This window comes from Lathamus discolor, chromosome 9, assembly GCF_037157495.1.
Source record: "Lathamus discolor isolate bLatDis1 chromosome 9, bLatDis1.hap1, whole genome shotgun sequence".
NCBI classification, from domain to species: domain Eukaryota; kingdom Metazoa; phylum Chordata; class Aves; order Psittaciformes; family Psittacidae; genus Lathamus; species Lathamus discolor.
In genome coordinates this window covers 18,548,260-18,573,954 of record NC_088892.1, presented here as the reverse complement: position 1 = coordinate 18,573,954, position 25,695 = coordinate 18,548,260, and the positions used below count along the sequence as shown (strand labels likewise).

At 36.2% G+C, this 25,695-nt stretch overlaps 1 long non-coding RNA gene across 2 annotated transcripts in view; it reads right to left on the bottom strand.

The window, feature by feature from the left end:
• Positions 1 to 3,342: 3,342 nt before the first annotated feature.
• The window catches only part of LOC136019486 (uncharacterized), a 44,571-nt gene continuing 22,218 nt past the window's right edge, over positions 3,343 to 25,695 (bottom strand). For both annotated transcript variants that reach the window (XR_010614910.1, XR_010614909.1), the window contains 3 exons: positions 21,284 to 21,367; positions 20,160 to 20,374; positions 3,343 to 3,579 (listed from right to left, as the gene is read on the bottom strand). This is a non-coding gene — a long non-coding RNA (uncharacterized LOC136019486). The remainder of the gene's footprint in view (positions 3,580 to 20,159; positions 20,375 to 21,283; positions 21,368 to 25,695) is intronic.

The window sequence follows — 25,695 nt, the reverse complement described above, 5'->3', positions numbered from 1 at the left end:
AGTATCAATGATATGGTAAAAAATTAAATAACTGGGGCTTTTTCCCCCTCTTGAACCTAAAAATGAAGAAATAAATTGAAATGGAACCTTTTCAGCTTTTTTATTCTCCTTCCTAGGCTTTCTCAGCTTACCTGAGTTACTTGAATTCAGGTACCTGACCAGAAATGGGCTGCAAACATGTTAATTCAGCAGAGCATGGAAACTTAATCTTGATTATGAATTAACATTGTCACAATAGTGCAGATTGTCAAGATATGGATATGCATCTCAATCCTCTGTGCATAACCTGGCGGGAATACAAGCGAGTGCATCACAGTATTTTGTGTATACACTTCTGAAAGTTCAGTCGTGTGTTACACCTTTCTGTGTGAAATTGTGTGAAATGGGTCCGAAGGTAACGATGTGTTTGGATGAAGAGGAGGTCACCAGAAAATAGCTGAAGAAAGGGTAAGTATGTGTGGAGAGATAGTGTTTAAAAATCTTGCAAGGTCTGGTAAGCTCTGGAGACTAAAATGGATAAAACGCCAAAAGTCTGCTGAATTTGTCCAAAGCCACAAGTACACAGTAGCATCAACAACTGGTCGTATCACTCAGACCACATCCAAGAAGGTGGTGGCTGCCATATTCAAAGACACTGATATTATACATACACCCTTGCATGGCTTCCACACCTACTGGAAGCTGCTGGTGTCACTGTGGCTGTTCATGTGGCTGGCCTCCCAGCTTTGCTCCATCTGCATAGCTGTGACTTACCCCATGTGAGTATGTATACGAATAAACTGTTTGGGGAATAAGTGAATGTATAGTAATTAATAATGAAACCTGGCTTCTATTAATAATACCAACTTAATTCATAAAAGGTTTTGATCTATGTTTCCACCAGCTCAGTCCCCTACCAGGGAAAGGGAATTCGTAATACTTGACCATTTTTTCTAGTTGGGAAAGATGAGGCATGAACCACTCTGTGTAAGGTCTGCTATGTGGTTGCAGAGGAGACCCCCTCTCATGGAAGTAACTTCATTTCCTGAACGTATCCATCCGTTATTGTCTACAAGCAAGAAACACCTTATTATTTGTTTTTACTAAGATCTTCATGAGCCTTCAATTCACGTTAAGTTTAAAAGGGTCATATTCTTTGACGTTTTGACAATGCAAAGGATTCTGATTTGTTGGAGGGTTTTTTTATCTTTTTAAACCTTAACTGGAATCAGAAGGCTGTATCATCAGTAGATAGAATGCATTATCATTAACTTCATGAAGCAATTTCTCTTGTACAATTTTGCTAGTGCAGGCATTCTAGCTTTTAGTTTAATTGAATTTGTTGATAAATCTGTCATGACATGCTTTCTATATGTGATCTTTCTGCAAAAAAAATTTTCTACAGAATAAAATTTCCTCCATGAATAGGATTAGAGCAAGGCTTGTACATTGTTTAATCACACATTGAATTGGTTTCTAATAAGCAGTAGGAATGATTAGATTGGCCCTTTGTTCATTTGACTGTCCCATTAACATTTGCAGAATAAGGGGTGAGAAAAAACATGTTGAAGCCACATATTTTAGCAAATGTTTTCATTAAATATTACCAACTTTTTTCATTATTTAAAAAGAATACTCTCATTTAATCAATAAATGCAGTAAACAAACACACTATTGCCTTTTGTATTAGAATTTCAGTTTCTACGCTTGTCTCCAAGGCCAAGAAAGAGCATGACTTTATGTTGCCGATGTTCTGTGTTTCATCAGGTTGTGTCTTAGTATATACATGTTACTTTAGATCTAAGGAAATGTGACAGAAGGTAACAGGCTATACTGTGGTGCTGCAATGTCAGCCTGTGCACCAGAAAGATTAGAAATTGCAGTGCTGTAAGCACGTTGACTGGAAAGCAGAAAACCAACATAATAACATCTAATTTTCTGACAGGAAGTCAAATAATTGGAGCGCACACACTCCTTCATTGCAAAAACACCCTGTTACTACCATGAGAATAATAACGGTTTGCTTTTCCCTTTGGTTTGGCAGCAAGTGATTATCACCTTCCACAGAACTGAAGCAGACAGTGGGTATCTTGTATATACAGTGAAAAGGAAATAGTGACTAGGGGCTACTGGATTTAACACATTTTACTACTGCATGCAGTGTTATGGATTTTAAAAGTGGAATCAATTTTCCCTTTCTAAATTTTGATTGCAGTTTTTTTGTTTTAATTTTTTTATGAGAATGCTCTTGGCTTCCTTTGGCATATTTCTTGATAACAACAAGACTGCCTTGGTTATTACAGTGCTATGTTTCATATCTCTTTGACCACAATATAAGATGTTCCCTTTACTTAAAGCTTTCTTGATGTTATCGGACTGAGAAAATTTACTTCAGTAGCCCTAAAAGCCATTCCAGGAATAAGACTTGATCCTGCACTCAATTATCTGTCCACATTCCATCAAATGTCTGTAAAGAGGTTAAACAAAATGTAAGGACACCCACACCTTAGATTAGCCAGGAAATGGTATCTGGGAATTGACTTTTTTCTTTCCCCCTAATATAAGAAAAAATAATGCCAGCAAGTCTCTGGGTTTATCAAAACCAGGCTCACCTTCATGGTTGCCAAATTGTCTTACAAAATCAATTAGTCATTTTGATTTCACTGTATTTCACAAAAAATGCAGAGGAGGACTCATCTTGAAGAGGATGTGATACTGGTGTGGTCATGCAGAACAGCACCGTCTTTCAAAGTTATTAAAGCCAGTCAGTGGGAGAAGGGAAATAAAATTAAGTCATCTTAATTCAAAGCCCTATTTTATTCTTATTGCCATTTCACTTTTGGTAATCATCAGCCTTATCCAACCATCATACTTACTTCATCTATCTCACTTGATAATTATGCCTTTGTAAAAAAGCAGAAGTTTACTTTTGGATGTTTTTAACTAGCCAGCTTCTCAAACTTTTCAAGTGTATTTTCTTTAATGAAATAACCATTTGGTATTAATTAATTTGGAGGAATACATAATGAGTTACCATACCTTCTTATGCTACCAAATGAAGACCTAAACATTAAAAAATGAAAGATGAGACAACCAGTTATGAATTTGGTGACTGTGGCTACTTCATGTGTTTTCGACAATTTCTAAGAAAGTTCTAGCATAGACTAAAATTAAAATAGAAGATCATCATTTGACAGTAATAGTTCAGCTAGATATGCCCACTTGCACCTACAAGCACGCTAATGCATATGACAGCACAAGAGGCAGAGAGAGAGAGTATAAGTGCCTAAGTGGAAATAGAGTGAATAACCTTAAGGATTAAAGTGCATAAAGATCTTTATAGCAAGTGACACAGGCCTGTTGTCAGTTACAGGAAAAAGTACCTCTGTTCCTTCCACGAAGTAGCGCTGTGACGTTTCAAGGACAAAATGGAAAGGGTTTGCTGGGATATTTTTCCGTCTAGTTTTTAATATACTGGGATGAAGAAAACCCTGGTTCCAGGGATTTCTGGCCTGCAATCATCTTGCCATAATCATCTGGTGCACGATGAACTCCAACACTCCAGTTCTTGTTTGGGGTACATATTAATAGGTGATAGACCTGAAATAAAGGCACACGTTAGGAAAGGAGTTCACAAGCTTGTTGGTTTAGCATAGCTTTGGGGGAAGCAAAAAAAGAAGAAACAGGAAGATCAAAGCAATATGAATGAATTATTAGCTAGTACAAGGAAAAACAGTATGAGAGGAGAATTTAAAAGGGAAAAAAAAAGACTGATATTAACCAACTCTTGATGTTTCCTTCACCAGCAGAGGAATTTGTGTAGTTGTTCATAAATATCACCAAGGAAACAACTAACATAATAATGCAATTTCTTCCTAGTAGAAGGAATTTGTGGTATGCTTTGCCCCATCCTTGCTAAACGACACAACTCTTTCTGGACATAAAAAGTGTAATATCTGCATCTAGGGTGCTTCAAAAATTATTGTATTTTTATAGTAATATTTTACCTACTGCCATAGAAAAGTCAATTCTGACTTTGGGATATAAAGCAAATCTTTATCTAAAATCTGGGCTCCTATTTAAGTGCAATATGACCTCTTTGGAATAGATAACTTCTTTAAATTAGATATCTCAGGAAATGTCTTTTATAATAAAAATTATCTTTTACCATCTTAACCTCTACATTGATGCTGAGCTTATTCTAATCTACCTTTACCTCAGGTGTTAAAAGGATAAAAAATGACTCAAAAACTAAAATGAGTTCTTGAGATGCTGCACTCCTCACCCTGACCCCTGCCATCTCCCCAACCATGGATACTAGCGTCCCCTAGGCCTGCTTGCTTCTGAGACAGAAAAGTAAAACGCAAGCTTTTTCCTACAAATCTAGCCTTTCATTTAATTACAAAAAGACAAACAGCTAAATTCATGGATTATTCCTACACAAACCCATCCTTTATTGCTATTTACAAACTAAAACTGAATATGGTTTAGGTTCTGGGCCTTTAACTTACCTAAACATGAGACAAACCTTCAAATTTCAGGTGTTTTACACTGTTTAAGCTGCCTTTTGGGACTGCTAGCCAAGGTTTTACACGGGTCAGAAACTTTATTTTGATGGAAGAAGTAGTTTTATATCCAGTGTACTGAAATCCAGGAGAGAACAGCACACAACCTTATGTCAGTTGTTGGCTCAGGCTCTTCTCATTTATATGCTTATATTTACCAATCTTGACCAGTCCGCATGCTAGACACCAACATATATCCAGAGTCTAGAACTCCAAATTTGCAAGCAACCCCAATTTAAGCAGGATGATGCAGAGCCATGCTGTGCCCGCAGCCTCAGCACATAGCAGGACAGAGTCATAATTCTCAGTGACTGTGAGAAAGCTGAACGTTTGTGTCATAGACTCAATTTCTTGTTCATTTGGGTTGTGTACAGCAGAGCACACTGCTGTCAAATGAAAAGCAGCCCTATGTTTCTCAGCAGTGTTGGCAAGTTGAATGGGAGAGAGTTGAAATATGTCATCTTCCTGAATGTTCAGGACATGCTTAAGGTGCTGCTGAAGTGTAGCAGGAGGCTGGGTGGGGAAATTTCAGTTGACTTCTAGTCTGATGACGGGAGGTTCTTGGGGAGAGTTGCTTTCTATATTTGTCTTCCTGTGAAAAAAATTTGGTTGAGGATGCAGCTATACATTCCTGTGAGCTTAGGAAGGGCCAGAGGGAAAAGTGTATGTCCAAAGATGGCTCTTTACCACTTCAAGATAAAAGATAATGTAACTGTAACACCACTGTCAATCTTAAATGTAGTGCAGCTATTGCAATACAGTTATTGTAAGTACTAGGAGCTTTATCCAAAAGGATACCTTTGGATACCTTTATCCGAAAGGGCAGAAAAAATTCCATGTAATGCAAAGACAATATGAGGATCAGATTATGAGTTTATAGCAAATTAATCATCTGCCTGTGAATCTTGTCTAACCTGAATTTAAAACTTACTCTACTGAAACACTTCTTATCTAATAACCTTTTGAATACTATTCAAAAAATGCTTTCCATAATTTTTAATTTTTGTAAAAGAAGTTCTTTGTGGCTTGCCCTTCCCTCACACAGATCACAATGAAAACAAGCAAAGAAAATACGTACATCATGCCTTACTCAAAGTTTGCTCTGTGCATCCAGCACAGTGGAACATCAGGGAAATGGGAGCCTAAGACAAAATATTCACCATTTAGAATGTGGAGGTCTCCCTGGTTGTCGTTTGCCATGTGATCCCCTTCCTCCCCTTCTTTCATAGTCTTGGGCTATAGTATGAGTCTTAATCACTTCTTGTACACAAATATAACTGCAAGAAAATGATGCCAAATCATTTCAGCTGCATGACATGGAGACCCAGAATCTCTCAGAAGGCTGCCCTGCCTCTACCACTTAGTTGTGGAAACTTAAAATGCAGAATCATGCTTTTAGATTATTTTTCAATTACACTGCACTGCAACTGATGTCTCCTCTATAGAAGTCTAAACATTGCAAGGACTCTGGGGTCTTTATAACATATGTGTCCATCCACAGGAGCTTGTTTTGCCTTTCTTCAGCAGCTGTACAATGACTTGGTTTCATTTTTGATAAAGTAAAAGAAATTATCCAGGCCTCAAGACAAAAATGTTCAAAGCTGAGGTTTTGATCATTTAAACATCAATACCACTGCCTGCACACAGACTGTTCAGAATTCTTCCACAGGATGGACAGAAAGTAAAGAAAAATATTTTTCATAGTACTGCTGTCGATTAAGCCTCTGGCCCCCTCAAGGCAAGCTCATGCCTTTGGACTTGTCCTCTCCCAAACAAATTTGGTCACTCTCAGTCTCAAACAGAAAACAAGAATGTGTTCTGTGTGTTTATCTCAGTGATGTGGTTGCACAAATTACAGTTAACATTCTTAATGTAAGATCATACGCTATACTGGAGAAAGCAAAACTTCATGGCAGAGAAATACCTGATTTGTTTCCCCCTAGATATAAGGTCCATTTGTCTTGGTTGCTTGTTCCAGCCCTTAAAGCAGGGTAAACATTTTGCCTAGGACAAAGTTATTAACTGACTCCATTTACTGTCTGGATAGGCAACAATCAGGTCTGGGAACGTGCAAAGCCAATCCTAATCATACTTTTTTCCAGAACTCCTTCATTAAGTGCAGCATCTCTGCACTTAATGAAAAAATCCAAGAGCTTCAGCAAGTATGATAGATAATAGTCTTGAAGAGATTGCCTTCTTTGTTCCTTGATTTCACTTAGCAAAGACAGAGAAATAAATAGGAACAGAAACATTCCACCCAGCATTTCTTTCTCTCATGTAAGCGATTCCAATTTCTCAGTTTCTAAAGTAAGGAGATACAAAGTGGAACAAGCTCTGAAAATTTATTATCTAATGTTTCATGCTTGTCCACGGAATGTCACTGTACATCCATTCTTGTTTCCTCCATTAATTTAATGATGTCTATGACACCTTCAGGGCACCAGGTAGCAGAAGCCTAGTGAAAACTCTTCTGAACAATTTCACTCACTGACATGTCTCCTGACACATTCAAACAGTCTCATAGCACGATTGGAGCCCATGCTGGTCTTTAAAGTTAATAAGCGAGTAGTCACTGGCATTTTAATATCTATATAGAGAGATATATTTAGTATCTTATATATTTGCATGAATGTCTATATATTTTATACAAATACTGCCATTCTTTTTAAAAAATATTAACACATTAAGTGCCTGATTGTCACTGTAGTACCAGCATTAAATTAAGTGGCAAAAATAGAAACTGGAATCTGGTTAATAGCTTCCAAAGCTGATCATAATTGGCTTATTAGTTGGAGATCATGAAAACAATTTTATCAGGCATCAGTTTAAATGAACACTGAATAAGTAAGTTCAAATAACTTTGAGAATCAAAGTTAGACAAATAACACACAGTCAATAATGTGTGATCATCAACAAATGACAAATATATGAACAATGGAGCAGTATTATTCTTCTAGCTCTACTTAGCTGCAGTGACTTCTGTGTATCCATCAGATTAATTGTTTATTCCAGTTATTACATTCATTCAAATGTATAAGAAAGCAAAGCATTGATTTACTGCCGTCAAGGAGTACTTAGTGCAGCAATTTAAACAAAGCACGGCTGTCTCCATATATAATTCATGTTTATTATAAATTGTAAAGGAGAAGGAAAATGCTACAAGAGTATGTGTAGGCTCAGCTATGTAAATTTCTGTTGTTTTCTGAATGTAATAAATAGAATGTTTACCTGTCAAAATAATCAAACAGAAATTTCCTGCACTGAATAGTTAATTTCCAGAAGGAGAGACAGTGTTATTAAAAGCATTCTCCAAACACTGATTGCTTCATTCTAAACTAAAGCACATCATTTGGTATTTAAAAGCTGTCTGGATTTGCTGCTTTGTTGTTAATATGCTTGACACATATGCCTCACAAATCTTCAAATGGATCTAAAATGTGTCCTGGATTATTTTTGCTGGGATAGCACTGATTTAGAGAATGCACAATGGTGCAATCTTCCCACCCCGCCTCAGAACCCTGCTTTTCCCTTACTGACCTTGTTGTAATTCAAATAGTGTTCAGATATAAAAAGGGCATTCAGATCCTGTCACTCTCACAGACCTGACTGCAAGGCTGAGTTATATTTTGGATTTAGGCTAGTAATATATCAGTGGTTATGTCAAGTCTTCTTTAGAATTTTGAACTTGTGGTTCACTCCGTTTCATTAGCTGGTGTTTTTGACTTTCACAGCTGTGGGCACCATATTATAGCAATGAACTCTCTCTCCTTCCTGGAATCTGTAAAACCTTCACTGGATATCCCCCACTTCTTTCGTGTCTTAATAAAATACAGAAAATCACTTGGACTTTGTTCCTCAATTACATATTCACTATGTAACTCTGAATAGGAAAAGTAAAGTTCTAGGTGTACATTTCTAATTAAATTTCCATTTGAATTGCTAACCTGAAATTAGAATCCTACTGTGCAGTGGTATATTATGAAATGTATCTGAAGAAAGCAACACAAGGCAATGCAATAGCCCTTTTTTTTTTTACTGACTTCAGCAAAGTAATAGGGCTGCAACACCAAGCTACTCAGATCTAGAATATCAGAATGAATGAGAGTGTATCTAAGTCTCTTGAAGACATAATGATGATAGTGCTTGTTAAGGTCACCATTTTCATTTCAAACTACAGCTATAAATGTATAAATTTGCAACCAAAAAGAACTTGGAATCAGAAGAGTGTGGCAGCACATTTACAGATGCTGTTGTATAGATGTCTGTATTAAAAATAAGAAACAGCAAACAACTCCTGAAGTAAATAACTTCAACTGCCTAAAACACAGAAATCCATTTAAACCGTAGAGAACAAGAAATCCTAAATATTTTGGATACAGGAAGTGACCACCATCATCCAACTGCCAGTGTAGGTAGGCTGCACACTTTCAGAAACATAGTTGCTGTGTTAATTCTTGTCTGTTTCCTTGCCTGCAAGGTCTTCAAAACATAATAAATCTGATCTTGAAATAAATAAGGTTTGAACTTCTCTTATACTTTATTATAATTCTTAGCAGATTAGACTTGGTAAGACTCTTAGCATTTTAAATCTTAAAATACAGTCTTTAAATAAGCTTGTCTTTGCTGACCTGTCACCTTTAAGTTATTTGCAGAGAACTTTGATTAAGTAGCATTAACTAAGTCTTTTCCTTAAATGATTTGAAAATGTAACTTTAAATAGGTCATTTTTTTAAAAAACTGAGCTACTTTACTAAAGTCTCTCCCCTATGGATTGTCTTAATAGGTAAAGCACTGTCTGCATTTGCTAGAGGTTGCAGCCTTTACTGGCAACAAAGGCAGGGTGTTCAGTTAGATTCCTACAGAGACCTCAGAGCTTTCATGTGGGACCTCTGTCTCTTGGAAATGATATCATATTTTACACAGAAAGCACCTTCCTCTCTCCCACTCCTACAATCACTGAAAATCTTTGAGTTCTGCAGAACACACTCAAAACTCTCTGATATCTTACTTAATCAGCAAATGAGGTAGCCCTCCTCAGGTATGGATTGTTCTGAGAAATTTCATATTACTTTTATCATTCTCACTGGTAAGAACTTCATGTTTTATCAAAATACATTTATGATTTGCTCTCAGAAAATACTTCTTTTTCTGCATGAACAACCTGAAGCTCCATTTTTGTGTTTTCCATTCATGGTTGGTCTGAATAGCTAGTTGTAGTCTAATAATTACTACAATAATGGTTTTAAATGGCTTATGTTTCCAAAGCTCTTCGACAATCTACAAACACAAAGTGTCGTATTTATACCCACTAGGTGAACTTAAATAAGTCTGCAAAACTGGCCTGGTCAGCTTGTGAAGCACATCTCTTTCAAGTGTTGTTTTCTAGCATGCTAGAAAAAGCTTAGGAGCAAAGTATCATCTTGCTGTTCTCACATTCTCATTTAGGACAGAAGCATTCAAGAAGAAATTTCTCACATTATCTTTATTTATTTATTTTTTATTTGCAGAGAAAGCCTGGGCTGAGGACTTGAGCTGTTATTTTCAAGTCATTTTCAACAGTCAGTTGCTACTCACAGACTTCAGTTACTACCAAGGAGAGCAAATACTTATTGATATTTTTAAAGCGATATCTAAAATCAGGCCCCTGCTCTGACAAGAGCTGACCTAGAACTGAAAGGCCTTTGTGGTATTACTGGTAACTCTCTTAGTTCCAGGATCTCCTGAGAGCTACCTGTTAGCAAGGCAAGACTGACTGATACACTATTTCATTAGCAAATACATTTCTCTTGCCTTTGAGAACTGCGTATGCAGCTAAAATTTGCCATTTCAGTTTATGTGGCTGGTATATCACACTTCATTCTGTTGGATCATGCCCTGGGAAGTAACCTACAGTAAAAGCAAAGTAACTAGATATATTTACTTACCAGTAAAAGCACCCCCCTTCTTGGAATGTTTTCAGCTGAACCTTTTGGTCTTGTTAACTCAAGAAGGGAATGAAACTGAGATGGTTGTTTTAAATGCAATCATTGCTTAAGCATGACATTTAGGTCTTGCATAGAGATAGAATGCAGTAAGGCACCTTTTCCATTCAGCGAGCAGTGTCTTAAACATTTCTTCCCATGCTTCCTATCCTCAGCTTTTCCTAAATACAAGAACCTCTGTAGAGGATATAGCAAATGTTCAGCCTGTGGGAAGTTTGAGTTGTTAAGAAGACTAGCATAGCACTAATAAAATCTAAACACTTATAGTCAAATCTTATTCCTGATGCTGCTAAATGGGAACTTACAGCTTAACATAATAGGCAATTTAGCATACAAATGTGCCCCATAAAAGCAGGATGTTGGCAGTGCAAAACTATAAATGTCAACCTTTGGGCAAGCTGTTACAAATGTGCTACAGGCTCTTGCAATTTTAATGAACTTGTTTGCACATATGAGGTTTATTTTGTACTAAACACTAGGATACACAAGCCCAGTAAGAGGAATACCTTCAGAAATTCAGTCCTGTGGGAGTTAATCATGAAGGTCTGGTCTAACAAATTTGTTAGTTAGCATTTCATTCTTTAATTCTTCCCATTCTGAAGCTATATCCCACTCACCTGTTATCAGAGATTTATACCAACAGGCAAGGACAATGGCATTTTTATCCATAGAAGTGTGACTGAGAAACAATACAAAACTCTCCTAACAATGTTAGAGAAGATAGGAAGTATTTCATAACTGTAAAGGTTTGTGGTCAAGACTTACAACCTGGAAAAGTGCAAATATTAATGACTTTCCAGAGGTTTTATTTCTTTTTTTTTTTTTTTGTAAGTAAGTTGCTAGAAAGGCAGAAGATGTTGGAAATGTGAGAAATCTGTAGTAATTTCAAATCTAAACCAGGGCTAATAGTTATGAACTAGTAGACACCTGTGGCTTTTCACTGAAAATAATTTGAGTTAATGAATCAATGCCTAAGCATCCTTAAAATCAGGTGATCCTGCATGCAAACAAAGTTGCTCCATTTCAGGAATGGGCTTGCAAAACCACACATTTTTAGGCAGCTTTGCTTGTCATGAACACGATACTCAAGAATCTTGCCTTGGTGGCGAGTATGTTTTCAAGTCCAAGTCTCTCACATTGTTTGGCTTTGGTAGGCCACTTCATTCCAAAGCAGAATCATTCAGAGCTACTCTTTCAAGCTAAATGTGTGAAAGATGACTCATTTAAAAGATGATATTTCACTCCTACCTGACTTCACTGCCAAATTTTCTTCACCTTACACCCTAAGACTGCCGCAGCAAAATATCAAGTTTTCAGTTTGCATTCACACTGTTTAATAACATGATGTCTACTGAAAGACGCATAGCTAAGCACCTTTTTACTTGCTTATTCCTTCATGTAAAGATAAGGAACTCAAAGAATTTTCATTTGGCTATGAGGTTCTTTCTTTTTCCTTGGTCAACAACCTTAGCTGCCGACAAAGCGTGGATCTGGGTTATAAAGATAATTCATGCAGAGATGAAAAAAGTACTTATCAGGTATTTCTCCTCTCTCTAACAACTCATTTTATTTCTCATTGTGAATATATGTATCTGGACACACGTAACTAACAATCTGGAGACTCACTAAGAAGAAAATGAGGAATTTTATAGTAACTTACATTATTATAAAGTCTAAAAAAGTGTACATATGTGTTAAATGGAAAGTTAAAACATGAAAGACAGAAAGAAAATGTAGGTTATATAAAGTCACTGGAAGTCTGCATTTTTAGAGGCACAGACAGTGAGAAAGGTTTCTCTTATATTATCCTTCAATATACATTGTAGTGTACTCAATTCAGATCCAAAAATATTGAAGTATTCTGTTTCATGTTTACCTAAATACAAAAGCAGAGTAAGTGTTTCATGTAGAGGTCACCATGAGGACAGGACAACCTGTCTTTATACATCTCTTTCCCAAAACAAATCTATTGAAAATCTGCTGAAGCTTTCATAAGTCCTATGTTATGATTTCTGCATTTCACTATAACAAAGATGTCATGTTTCCTAATATAAGCAAGCAAACAGTTTGGAGTCATCTTCCATCCCCCATCCCCAAGCAAACCAAAAAGTACCCCTCAGAAATGAAATTTCACATCGCTTTAAAAGCATCTTACAGCAGTTCTGCTTCTGGAGTTCCATTGTTTTGTGGCATTGTTGCCCTCCAAATGCGAAAGGTTGCTTCTCTTGGGGAAAGAATCCATCTGCTAAGACTCTCAGTTATCCCTCTGAGCTTAGGTAATGGGCTAGGAGACCTACACTGTGGAGTGGAGAGGTAGAAGTATCTGCCGCATATCTAATGTATTTTTTTCCTCACTTAAAAACACAAGAAAATATGAGTTATGATGCAAATCCTCCTAGTAGTAGAAACAAGCATTGTAACTGTGAGGACTTCAGTACGTCCCATAATGGAATCCTTGCTTTTTACTGCTGGTCTCAATGACAGCACACAAAGTTGAAGTATAGCACAAGTAAGAATAAACATGAATAAACGGAAAATAAAGCAATTTCGTAGCCCTTATCTAGTTATGAAAGAACCTGCTGCCCAATCACCTAGCAAAGAATTAACTTCACTGACTAGCTTTCCTAGAAGCCAGACAAAATAGAGTTTAGTGGATCAGTTTGGGTTGATTGGTATGCACAGACTGTATTATTTACGAAAAGAAATATTTTTCCCTTGGGTATAAGTACAGTACAACCAGGAGATAAGAGTGCTTTCCATGTATCTATTCCAAAGGTAGCTTTTGTCTAGCACATTCATGTAGCAGTAATTTTGTCATCTTGGCAGCAAAAGATCTGCAGAGATCCTAAGTACATGCTCAGAGTGTCACTTTTATAACCACCCTGTGTGTGTCTTTGTGACTGACTTGCTGTCACATTCTGTGGTTGCATACTGGCTATTTCATCTGGAAAGTAGCACAGAAAGTTACTAAAATTGTGAAAGCATCCCATTACCTTTAAACAGCACACTTATTTAAGCTAGTTATTTTGTATAAAGTAAGACTGCAGAAGACACAGTATTTGTATTATCTTTCTTCCACTTGAGTTATCTGAAAGAAATTTAATAATTAAAAACCAAAACAAAAACCTGAAAATCAGAGGTTCATTCATTTAAAAAAATCATTTTAATTTATTTAAAAATTATTTCCTAATAGTATGATTAAATTAGATTAATTTAATTACTATTATCATACCCTACTTTGTATGAGGAGCACTTAACACACACAAGTCTAAAAGATGGAACATTTTTTGTTTGAATTTTCACAATAGAACTTTGTCTGCATGGTTGGTTGCTTTTGTATCTCTGTATTATGCCAGCTTACATACTGTTAAATATATCCCTGACATTAATTTTCTGTAGAAAACAACTAGCAAAATTATTCGTATAACTGTAAAAACAAAACCACTTCAATTCATTAGTATTGAAAAATACTTATGTTCATTTAAACTTGGCCTATGAAATGTACAGCTCAGTGCTTTCCAGTTAGAATTTCTTAGTTTAACTTAATCAAATCTAATGGTACAAAGGCAATTATCTGTCTTGTTCTAAGTTCAAGAATGCAACAAAGATGGCTACATTAGGAAGAATATTTATTATCTATACAATGACAGAAAAGGGTAAAGAAAAAGCAATTTATGATGGAGCCTTCCATGCTGCTTGTATTAGTTGCAGTGGAGGTTAAAACTTTCACCTTCTTAAACTTCCAGAATTGAGAAAGCTTGTGAACACACGAGACAGAACCTGTACCATAGCATAGAAATTACACTTCTGGCATTTGATTATCTCCATTTATTTAGCAGATGGAGGTTCATTTTTTGTGTGTGTTATTTCAGTAATTTTGTGTTTTATGGTATGAAGAGTTACCCTGAAGTACAGAAGGAAAATCCTTGGGGTTGCATCTTTTTTTCAAGTTGTTGTCTATTATGCTGCCTTGGGAAAAACTGCTCAGCTGCTTTGCGGCTCCACTTACAGCAAAAGACAGAACCAGGACAGGAATATATTTCCATTGCTCCTATTAGTCTTGCAAAAGATATTCAGTGTCAATATGACTTGAAGATAACACAGACCGTACAGACCCTTTGATGAATGGTGTAAGAAGCACAGCTTCCACAAGCCTTAGTGCCTCTGCCTTTTCTGAGTATGATTAGTATGTCAAATAAAAGGAACAAAAAAAGAGGTATTTTTCAGACACATATGTCTTCTGAAAACATCCCAGTAATAATGGGAAAAACATTCCTTTTCATTTTCTGGTTTAGGAAACACAGCACTTGTCATATATCTGTAGCAATTGAACCATACTTGCCTAAAATGTCAGGAAACTGTGAACCTGAAATACAGCAGCCTATCTTTGGCTCATGCCACTGTAATATTTATAGTTTTGTCCATTTCTCTATATGTGCCAAAGTTTATTTCTGCCTTTGGCCCCCAGCCTCTTATCTTTCTGATCCATTAAACTTGTACATTAAGATTCACAGGGAGATTGAGTATGATGCTTGACTGAGCTTGACTGATCTCTCATTCAGATTTTAGAATTTACAAAATTTTGTGATTATCTGCAGAGATTTATTTTTACTACAAATTTGACAAAGCCTTCAAAATATAAAGTGGTTGTCAACTATGTGAGTTCTCCTCATTTACCCCAAACATCTCCATTCTGTCTCTCACCAAACGTAGCCATTTTGTTTGCTATTAGAGCAGATTGTGTGTTTGTACACTCAAACATAGCAGCTCTTTTACCATCTGATTGTTCTGTTCCATTGGAATAATCTCTATGTTTTCAGATCACGTTAATGATAAAATTCAGACAGAAAGTAAACTCATACTGTATACACATGTGATTTCATACTGAAGTACAGCAATAAAGTCTGTGCAGTGGATTATACTCTAAATGATTTTACCCATTAAATTTGTGATGCCACTTCCTGTATCTTATGTAACATTCAGTGAATTGACCACTGCCACTGCTGCATAAGATGGAGTTTTTACAGCATCCAGCACCTCACTTTAATCAAGATGCATTACCTTTCAAACCAGAAACATCACCTGATCAAATTAGATACATTAAGAATTGAATCTAATACATAGTATATTAAATCGCTTGATGAAATCAACTTGTGATTATAGAACAATGCAATGATGTGCTTGTCTGGATTGCCTGCATTTTTAAGAAACCTCGTTTGTGTGTAGCTTCCTTACTGGAATCTTATATTTAAGAAGGTTTATGTTCTTCAGTGAGACTGACATAACTGCATGATTTTTTAGAGCCATGAGAGCATATTCACCAAGATAGGCTCAGGAATACTGGTTAAAAAAAAAAGTAAATTATTTTTCACTGTGTGCCAAACACACCTCTGTGACTCCTTTTCTAACATAACAAGATTTTTTTCCCCCAAAGTGCTGATAATCTGTTGCCAAGCTTTCGTATCTACTGTTTGGTAACATTCAATCAAGTACATTCATTTTACTCATGCAAAAAACTCTGTGAGATTGCGCTTATCAGAATAAGGTTTTCTGAATGAGTTTGGCTTCACTTTTATGGTCCTGTTTCAAGACTAGCATCACAGTAGTGATAAATGGAGCTAAGGACTGATGATTACAAACATTCACTATCTTGAATGTGTTGCCATCTCATTACAACATGTTTCATCTTCTGCATGGTCAGGTCTCTTCTTTGCACACTACTGCATTTATGTAGGGAACACTGGTATTTAAGGTGGAAGAAAGCAGAGTGAAAACACACTGTTTCTAATACTTTTAAATACACTCTTCATATTATTTTTAACACCAGAAACTGATGTCTGTACCAAAAATTTAAAACTGACTGATATTAGGATTCTCAGGCAAAGATGGCTATGGTTAAAGCCTAGAACTGAGGTAAAAATTTATGACAGTCTGGGTCACCTGAGCTTTGAGGAGCTGTCAGCCAGCAAGCACATACAGACAGTGAAAATATGGATTGCTTCAGACTTCCAAAGCAAGTTTGAGGGCACTATGTTTCTATAAGGACTGCCAGATGTGGAAGTTTCATATGAGAAGGTAAAACGTGTCTTTTTACTTGTGATATAAATGAACACAACAAATGTCACCTATATAGCTCTATACAGCCTCAATGGAATATTAACAGGTAGATAATCAGGACATACTCTGTATGCAACACTTATTTTAGCTGTATTCTCGATGAGCTATGTGAAGAACTAAATTTATTATCATATATAACAAGTAATGAAATTACAGTTAATTTCTGGAATTCCTTAAATAGATGAAGAAATTACTCTAAAAATAAAGTAAGAGCAAAATTCAGACCTGAAGAGCATCAGCTGTTTGAAGGCTGCCTGGCAGCTGATTAAAAAGTAGTGCTACTTAGAGGCAGTTATCACAGCCCCTCATATAGCTAACTCCCTCGGTGGTGGGTGGAAGGCACTCTGTGCAAGCTTACAGGTGACAGTGAACTGGCTTTACTGCATGGTCTCCATGGCTGCACTCCCTGCCATGCAGAGGGATCCAAAATGCTGGAAAAAATGAACTGAGAGAAACCTATGAACATTCAAGAAGGGCAAATGCAAAGTCACATCCTTGGAATGCCTTGCAACAGCATTGGGAGGGCATCAACTGGCTAGTAAGCAATTCTGCAGAAAAGGTTCTAGGGGTCCTGGTGTAAAAGCTGAAAATGCTACAGCAGCATGTCCTTGTGGCAATGAACACTAACTGAGTATTATGCTGCATATTTGCAAAAATGTCACATAATAAACATAACATAAGCAGGTCAAGAGAACGGATTATTATCTTTTACCTTTCAATTAGAGATCTAATATCTGTTTCAAGTTACCTAGTGAGTGTTTCACAGGGAAGATGGAGCCAGACTTTTCTAAGAGATGCACAAGACTAGTGGCAATGGACATAAAGCATAGCAAAAGAAGGTTTTTATTAGAGATAAGCAAAAATTTCTTCGTGCTGAAGGTGGTCAAACATTGGAACAAGCACTGAGAGAGACTATGAAACTCCATTATTAGAGATACTTAAAACTTGAAAGAAAGAAGTGCTGAGCAACCTCACTCTCACTTTTAAAGCGGTAGACCAGATAGTGTCCAAAGGTTCTTTCCAACCTAAAATATTCTATATTTCTGTGGTTCTAGAATCTTGCACCTAAAGGTAATTTGTTTGCTTGTATCTCCAGCCAGAATTGTTCTACGAGTAACAGATTTTCCCTGTGTTGTTTGGCTTGTTTTTTTGTTTTGTTTAGGTTTTTTTCCAGGGGTGTGGGGTGCTGAGTTTTACTGATGAAACTTCTCTTAATATCTAATTCCCAAATTAAGAATCTTATGCCAGGAACATTCTTCAAAAGACACTGACTGACTGAAATTATTCCATATTATAGATTTCCAAGGAGGGTAATTCATGGCAAATACAATGTTTTCCTCATACTTCCTATAGCCCATTTATTTGAGATCCAAATAAAGGCTGTCAGAACAACAAATCAACTGTTCTTCCAGAATGTGAGAAATGCAATCTTTCCACATTATACTATCTCACTCTCTAAGGAGTGAAAAAGGATTTGCTTCAGTAAAGAAAACACTCTGTTTTATGACTTTCTCTTTTGCAGTTTCATATCTTATATTTCAATGGGTAAACTTTGCAAGTCAGATTTATATTCAAGTCTAAAGTTATGTTTTGTTGCAGTAAAATCAAAGGCAGCAATGACAGATTGATCTATAGAAGAACAGGTAGGAACTGAACAGACCTTATTAATATTTTTCTCTACTTGGTGGCACACATGGGCCTTTAATACATGAAGAGAACTTTATCTGTGGCATGTAAAGTTAACCTTAAATAGGTCTTGGATTTCTAAGCGCAGATACAATTGTTTCTGAGTTAATAACTTGCACTTTTTTGATAATCTGGAGATTTTGGTAACATTTTCTTGTTATCAGTGCTCTCAGCCCAGCTGAGGAACATTTAATGTGGATTCCCTTCTGAGACGTCTCTTCCCACGTTCTACATCTGAGACAGTGGGATAAACTCCTTTGTGGAAAAGAGGCCTATAGAACTAAACTTTCAGGTATCTCAGTCCCTTATTTAACACATTTTAGCAATTTTACCATGCACGGTAAAAAAATTCACAATCTTGTTAAAATTACTTCATTTATATTTAAGGCATAAAAAATAATTGGGCTGAATATAGGGTAGTTAAACATGGCATCGAAGTCTAATGACTACAAATGAAATCAGAGATTCCCATGTTCAAGCAGCCACTGCTCTCTGTATTTTCCATTAAATTGTTTTGTGCAAAATACAAACCATAGAGCACAGACTGACATGCTTCTGCTGCATCTTTTTTGCAGCAAAACCAAGATCAGAGCATGAAGCTAATCTGAAACTGAGGTCAGAACTACTAAATTGACATTACAGGTATGCCATAAATGTTAGTCAACTGTCATTATGCATATGTATAACTACATAAGTTTAGCTAAGTTCAGAGCACTACCCAGTAGTATCTTCACTACATTTATTGTCTTCTGATTAAAAGGGTGTTTCTATTTGTTATCTACTTAGGCACTGAAAAATGCAAGATACATTTTGCTGTCTTACACAAAAAAACCCATACAGCCGTGTACATTATTGTGATGGTTGACCAGCCTTTGTCCTAATAGTAAGTGAATCAAACTGAAAGAGATGCTATGGGGATGTGGTGACTAGGAGGGGATATCATCTCCACATCATAGCACTGGTTTGTTTTTTATACCAGATCTGCTTTTTGAATTGCTTATTCCTGCATGAAAATGCTCAGGAGCTAACAGAAACTGAAGACGTTTAGTCACTGGCTGTTGTCTTTAAGGCAGAGTTTTGAAAAATGCGTCTACTGGCTTTAATGCCATTAAAAGAATTTAACAAGTTAATGCAATAAAATTCAATTATCTTGATTTGAGTGTGTCTCTAGTTTTTGCATTTACATGATGAAACTGCTTTAAGGCTCATTATCTTAAATAAACTCCTAATTTTCTACTCACAGTTGCTAAAAGTGTTGTTCCAGAATCAGCAGCACAAAAATGAACGTTTCGTTCACTTCCGCATGGTTACAAGCCTTCAAGCTTAAAAGCTGTAACCTTCATGCCATGACTGGAAAGAAATTGTATTTTTGTAGGAGTACAAAACTGCCATTGCTAATAACAGGCCACAGGCTTTGTCCTGAGTGTTGCAAGGTGTCAGGACCAAGGCGGGTCAGGTTCTGTCCAAGCTTTATGTGAACTGCCCAGAGGTTTGTTTTCTCTTGGTTTTGCTGCAATAACAACTTTTCTAAAGACCAAGTTCCTATGTCTAATTTCTATTCTACAGCTTTTCTTTTTATATAGATAATTGTAACAGGTAGTTTAGTTATTGTGTACTATGAACTACTTATGACTGCAGCATAATTTTTTTGTGTAGAGGAATACATACCTGATATGATAGCAGAGGCATTGAAAAGTGGGGACACAGCATGCTGTGTAGAAGTGCGCAGTCTTGGGATGACAACCAATGGGCAATTGTTGGCCCTGGACACTGAAACGCCATTATAGGCAAGCTTCTAAGTTTCTACGCCTTTTTCTGGAGTTACACTCACCGTTCCACTTCTCTTTGGGTATCCTAATGATGACTTAAGTCTGGTTGGAGGGAGCTGGAAAAGCGAAGCACTGCATTTCATCAATCCTTTGCCCTGAGGAGTATGATGCTGATGTTGAGGATCTCTTTTCCTTCTTTATCTTTCTATTTATCTGCTGCCATTTTTAGGTTTTGTAACATGTTTTCACATCTTCCTCTATTTTCATTGACCTGCAGCTGCAAATTACATACAAATTTATTAAATATGGAGTTCTAGCATACATACATACAAGATAAGATTCTTGAACTAGCTAACTGCAGAAAAAGTGGATTATACTCAACTCACAAAAAAACCCTAACACAACAAAACCCAACCCAATTAATTAGAAATTTTGTTTTACAAACCACAAGATGAAAAATGTAACAATAAAAAAAGAAATCTGAGTGCTTCAAAGCATAAGACTGACAGGAGAGATGAGAAACCAGATCTTTGTGCTATCAGATTCCATTGGTGAAACATCCATACGAGGATGTTTCATTGTAGCAATTGTAGGCAGTCACTCAGCAGTAAGAAATTGGTCTGAATATCTGACAAAACAAACTTACCATTTTCTAGCCATCCCTAATAGCTTAGGAGATGGCTCTGTGGTTTGCATCAATATTGCAGTTCATAAGTCTCTTTCAATAACATGTCTTTCCAGGATGAGGGGTACACATTTGTTTTTTCCAAACTACCATCACTCATGAATAGTCCTTCCCGTGGGACCTGACTGATGGTAAGTGTTAGTCAAGTGAGCGTCATTTAGTTTATTTTGTCAGAAGGTAGACACACTATTATCTTTGGTGGCAGTAGCAAAGTTAAATTTAGTCCATGTTACATTTTTCAACTTCTGTAGGAGGCCTGTTAGTCTAAATAAAAACATGTCTATTTTAAAAGGCAATTGGCTTCTTTTTAATCTGTATAGTTTCTTTTTAGTATGCTGAATTATTTCCATTTAAAATTAATGTCATTAAACAACTATTGCACGTATTTGCCCCACAGATATCACAGAACATGAAGCAGGTCGCTGGTTAAAAGAAAAAAGAAAAAGGAGAACATGTTTGTGTCTGTCAACCAATAAACAGAACAGATTTAATTTTACTTACAGAGAATAAATTTTTTACCATAGTCAGAATTACACTTGATTTTATTCTCCACTCTCTTAACAGTCATATGAACCTGTAACAATACTAGAATAAAGGCAGACAAAATCAGTGTTAAGGCCATAACAATTTAACTTAACATGTTAGACAGTAGCCAGATATCCTCATGCTATTATCAAAATCATTAATATGCTACTTGAACACACGAACAACAAAAATTCCTCATTTATTCTCTATGCATACCAGCAGGATTAATGTCAAATACTCTCCTGCTTCCTGAATAAAAGGTTTCTTGATTTTGATGTGACAAATGAGAAACAAATCTCAGCCTAAACTTTTTCATGAGCTGATTATTTTATATTGTGATTTGTATTTTTTGACAGGCCCAGGTTCCAGGTGCACCAGAGGTAATACCAGTCACCCATCCGCGTTGGCAGAAAGGCAGCAGCAAGACTACAAAACTGTACGAAATGCTAATTCTCAATATTCTGCTTCCACCCCCGTAAAATTCAGGCTTTCCTTGCTGAAGTCTATGAGTTACAATTGTGACCTGATTCTACTAACATAAAACTAGGATGAATGCTGGAAGTTTTTTTGACATGCTTCAGGATATTTATCTTCTGGTGCAGACACCTGTGAAAATAGCCACACTTTGTGGGCTACCAAGTACATGAATTCGCGTTATCAGGGATTGTGTGATATAGCATCTGCATCTTGGAGAAGTACATAGTAATTCTATTTGCTCTTTCTGAAGAAGATAAAATCAGGTCCTTCCTGTCTGGTCTTCAGGAATGTGCAAAGGCAAAGGAACTATTAACATGGTTCTCTCGCTTCATCTGGGGGTTTATTAAAAAGCTATTTTCTTAAATTATGCCCAGAGTGTCTAATTTTGTGGAACTGCCTAGACCTAAGCATGGCATGAGCAATGAAATCTGGAAGAAACAAATTGTGATACAAATTGAAATCATTAGCTCAGGATCAAAACCATCATTAACTAGTGTATAATAACTTCCCTCAGCCAGAACTATATAGCACAGCTAGGATAACCGAAGGAATCCACTGCATATTAAACAAAAGAGTAAATACTTCACTCTTCCAGCCTTACAAACTGTACTCCACAAGAACATTTTTATGCAGAAAGAATCTACATCTAGAGTAAAGGAAATCAATTATTTATGCAGAGGTTTTTTTCAGATCATTTTGCTGTTCTTCAGAAATTGGACTAGAATGGGAAAGGGGAATAATTTTAAGCTACGGAGTCTTAAGGCTTCTCTGCTAGGAATTCTCAACATTATTCATTTTGTCTTGCAAGCAATACAATTTTTCTTTGAAATAAATTCCCCTTTAGTGTCATCTTCCTTCTTTGGGGAGCCTTTAAGGCAGTTCTAAGAGTCAAATTCTGCATATTCTGAAGGAGGAAAATAAATTACCTAACTGTGAACTTACTAATACCGGGAATAACACCTCTAAAATGGAAAAAAGCTCATCTACTTACTATTGCCAGAGACAAGACTACAAATTTCAATTCAGCTACTCCAAGTAAAATGCTATTTATGAGCTGTGTGCAACCATTTGGAATAATCATAGCAGTTACAAACAGAAGAAAGGACTGGAAATTTCTTCCTCTCATCCTACCCATTCTGAGTTCCAAGTTGACACATGCTAGATTATTGATGCCTAAATACAGTCATCATACAGCCCAAAGCTGACTTTAATATTAAGGAATCTAAAAAGCTACATATAGTGATAATGAAGTCAGCAGCATAGGTGTGACTAATGTAGTGTTTGGGACTTTCAAAGTAAAGATTTCCAAAGCAAATCTTTCTAGGCAATTCTACAGAAAATTTGACATGACTTGACCTAATTCTTTGCTTAGGATTTCATCTGCCCACAATCAGTGCAGCTACATTAAGCCCAGACCTTTTGAGTGATCTTAGCTGTTTTTTATTCAGTCAACATCCTATGCTACACAGTGTGTACTGTACACGCAACCCTGTGTAATTTTACATTCATGCTCTATCCATTATACTGTGATTCTGGATTGTTATGTCTCCCCAGAGCAGCAGTACTGACAGATTTATGAAGCCACCTTTGTTGTCTTTTCCAGTTCAGAAACCAAATTTTAACCAGCACCACAGAAGGAAAATAGAAACAAACTTATTTTCCTACCTTTCTACTATTGGATTTCAATTGATCATTGGACCAAACTGCTGTGAAGAGCCTTGCTTTTCTTCTAATGCTTTTTTCTTGAAGTTATTTAGTGCTTCTGGAAATGCTTTACCTTTCCCAAAGATACCTAGATTCTGTTTTTTAAACCACTAGTACCGTAGCGGATGAATCTAATTCTTTCCTCCATTGCATTTCTGAATAAGACTTTCTGCAGTTATTCTGGTGCTAGTTTGGCTATGTGTGCAAGTTAATTTTGGAGCTAAGTCTTTATATCCTGAATTTGCAGTTCTAGTTCTAGTTTTTCATGCAGACTTAGAGATGATTTCCTGCAAAAAGAAGTACTGCAGAATGACTGATAGGAAAAGAACTTCAATGGCATTCATGGTACCTTCTCATATATGAAGTTACTTGATTTACCAAAAAACCTCAAACAGCTTGTACTTTGAAGTATTATTTTCATTATATTATTTCTATTGTATGATATTCTGTTTTCTATCCTCAAATATATTGGCCTGTCAATTAAATAATGGTCTATTTAAATTAGTAATTTGAAATAGATCAGTTACATTTACTAAATACAAGAGTGTCTATGACAGCTAATTGGATTGTACATGAAATATATTGACTTGTAATTAGAATACATTGGTTTGTGTGTAGCAAACTGTTTACACTACGTGTGCCGTCTGCCATGATCAGTAATCATCACATTTAAAACAGATGGGATTGTATATAGAGCATATTGGGTTTTGTATACATGATAATACATTGTAGCAGTTTACATGCTGAAATATATATAATATATATATGAAGTTACAGAACCCTATTAAATAAATGTTCTTTCTATGTCCTCCAGCAACAGATCTTATATACTTCAAGAAATAATTAAGCTATTAGAAATGTTTATTTATGATTCTATTTATTCTATTCTCGCAGTGTGTCCAAATGAAGGAACTACATCCTACCAGCTGTTAGTGAAATGAAGATACTCATTAGGATGTATGAATATAACATGAGCATATTTTGCCTTTGACATGTGTATTTACTCATATTAGTATATCCAAGACAATCTGATGATTGATAGTCACCTGGAAGGTTGTGAAAGTGTAAGCAATTGTTCAGTATGTAATACAGTGGAGAATCAAGGTACTTTGTTCAAAACATGTTTTTTAGCTTTCTTTAGTCAGAGTAAATGAAATCCATGAAATAAGATCCACATGTTTACATGTGGGATTGCAAGAGACCCTTGTCCATGGAGGTTCAACTGCTCTAGAGATCACACACTTTGCCAGTCTGCTCAAGGTCCTAAACCAGAGGAAGGGAATGAGACTGCAGGAAAATGGTCAAAAGCTAGAAACCTAGCTTCAGGAAAACAGGCAGAGGAGCCATTTGTGGGAAATTTGAGCACTGCATGGTATAACCCACTTTAACGTACAATTAAGTATGAACAAGCTTGAAGAAGAAAGGAATTACATCACGTTGGATCCATATTGTATAATGTCCTATTTTTACAACAACTTTAACAACATAAGCAGTTTTATAATAAAATATGAAAAAAACACAAAAAAACCCAAAGCTGAGATTGTCTGAGAAAAAAGTAAATATGTTTTAGATATTTTTCTGTATGTTTAGAGCCAGCACAGTAAATTTTGGACGATTTCCATTCTCAGACCTGTTAAAAATTCCTTTGGCTAAAGTGGTCCTCAATATTGACACATCAATTATTAAAAGTACATTAATAATTACATAGTATGTACTTTTTATTTTATGCTATTCTATATATACTGATGCATATAAGTTTCAGTTGATTACTTCTGAAAAGCTGATATTTATTTGACTACAAGGGTTATATGTGGCTGATTTCAATCAAGTACTGCGTGCCTTCAAATTTTATAGAGAGCACTGGTGCCCTGTTAAAACAATTTGAGCCTATATATATACACACATATACTGTAACAAGTTCTTAATCAGTGCCTGTTCATCAGTGTTGCTTGGGACTCTGTGCTTTAATACTTTCTCTGGTCTTTATTCCTTTGATCTGTTGTTCAGTACCAAAAACCTTGTAAACATCTTCATGCCTCTTCCTTGGATGGACAAACCTCTTCTCGGTATCTTACTGTTACTATTCTCAGAACCTTGCAAAATCTTCAGAAGTCATTCGTATCTTGATATCCAAAGAATGGCTTTCCCTAAGAGATAAGGCGCAAATTGAGTTCTACCCCACTTATATGTATTTACATGAAACCTTG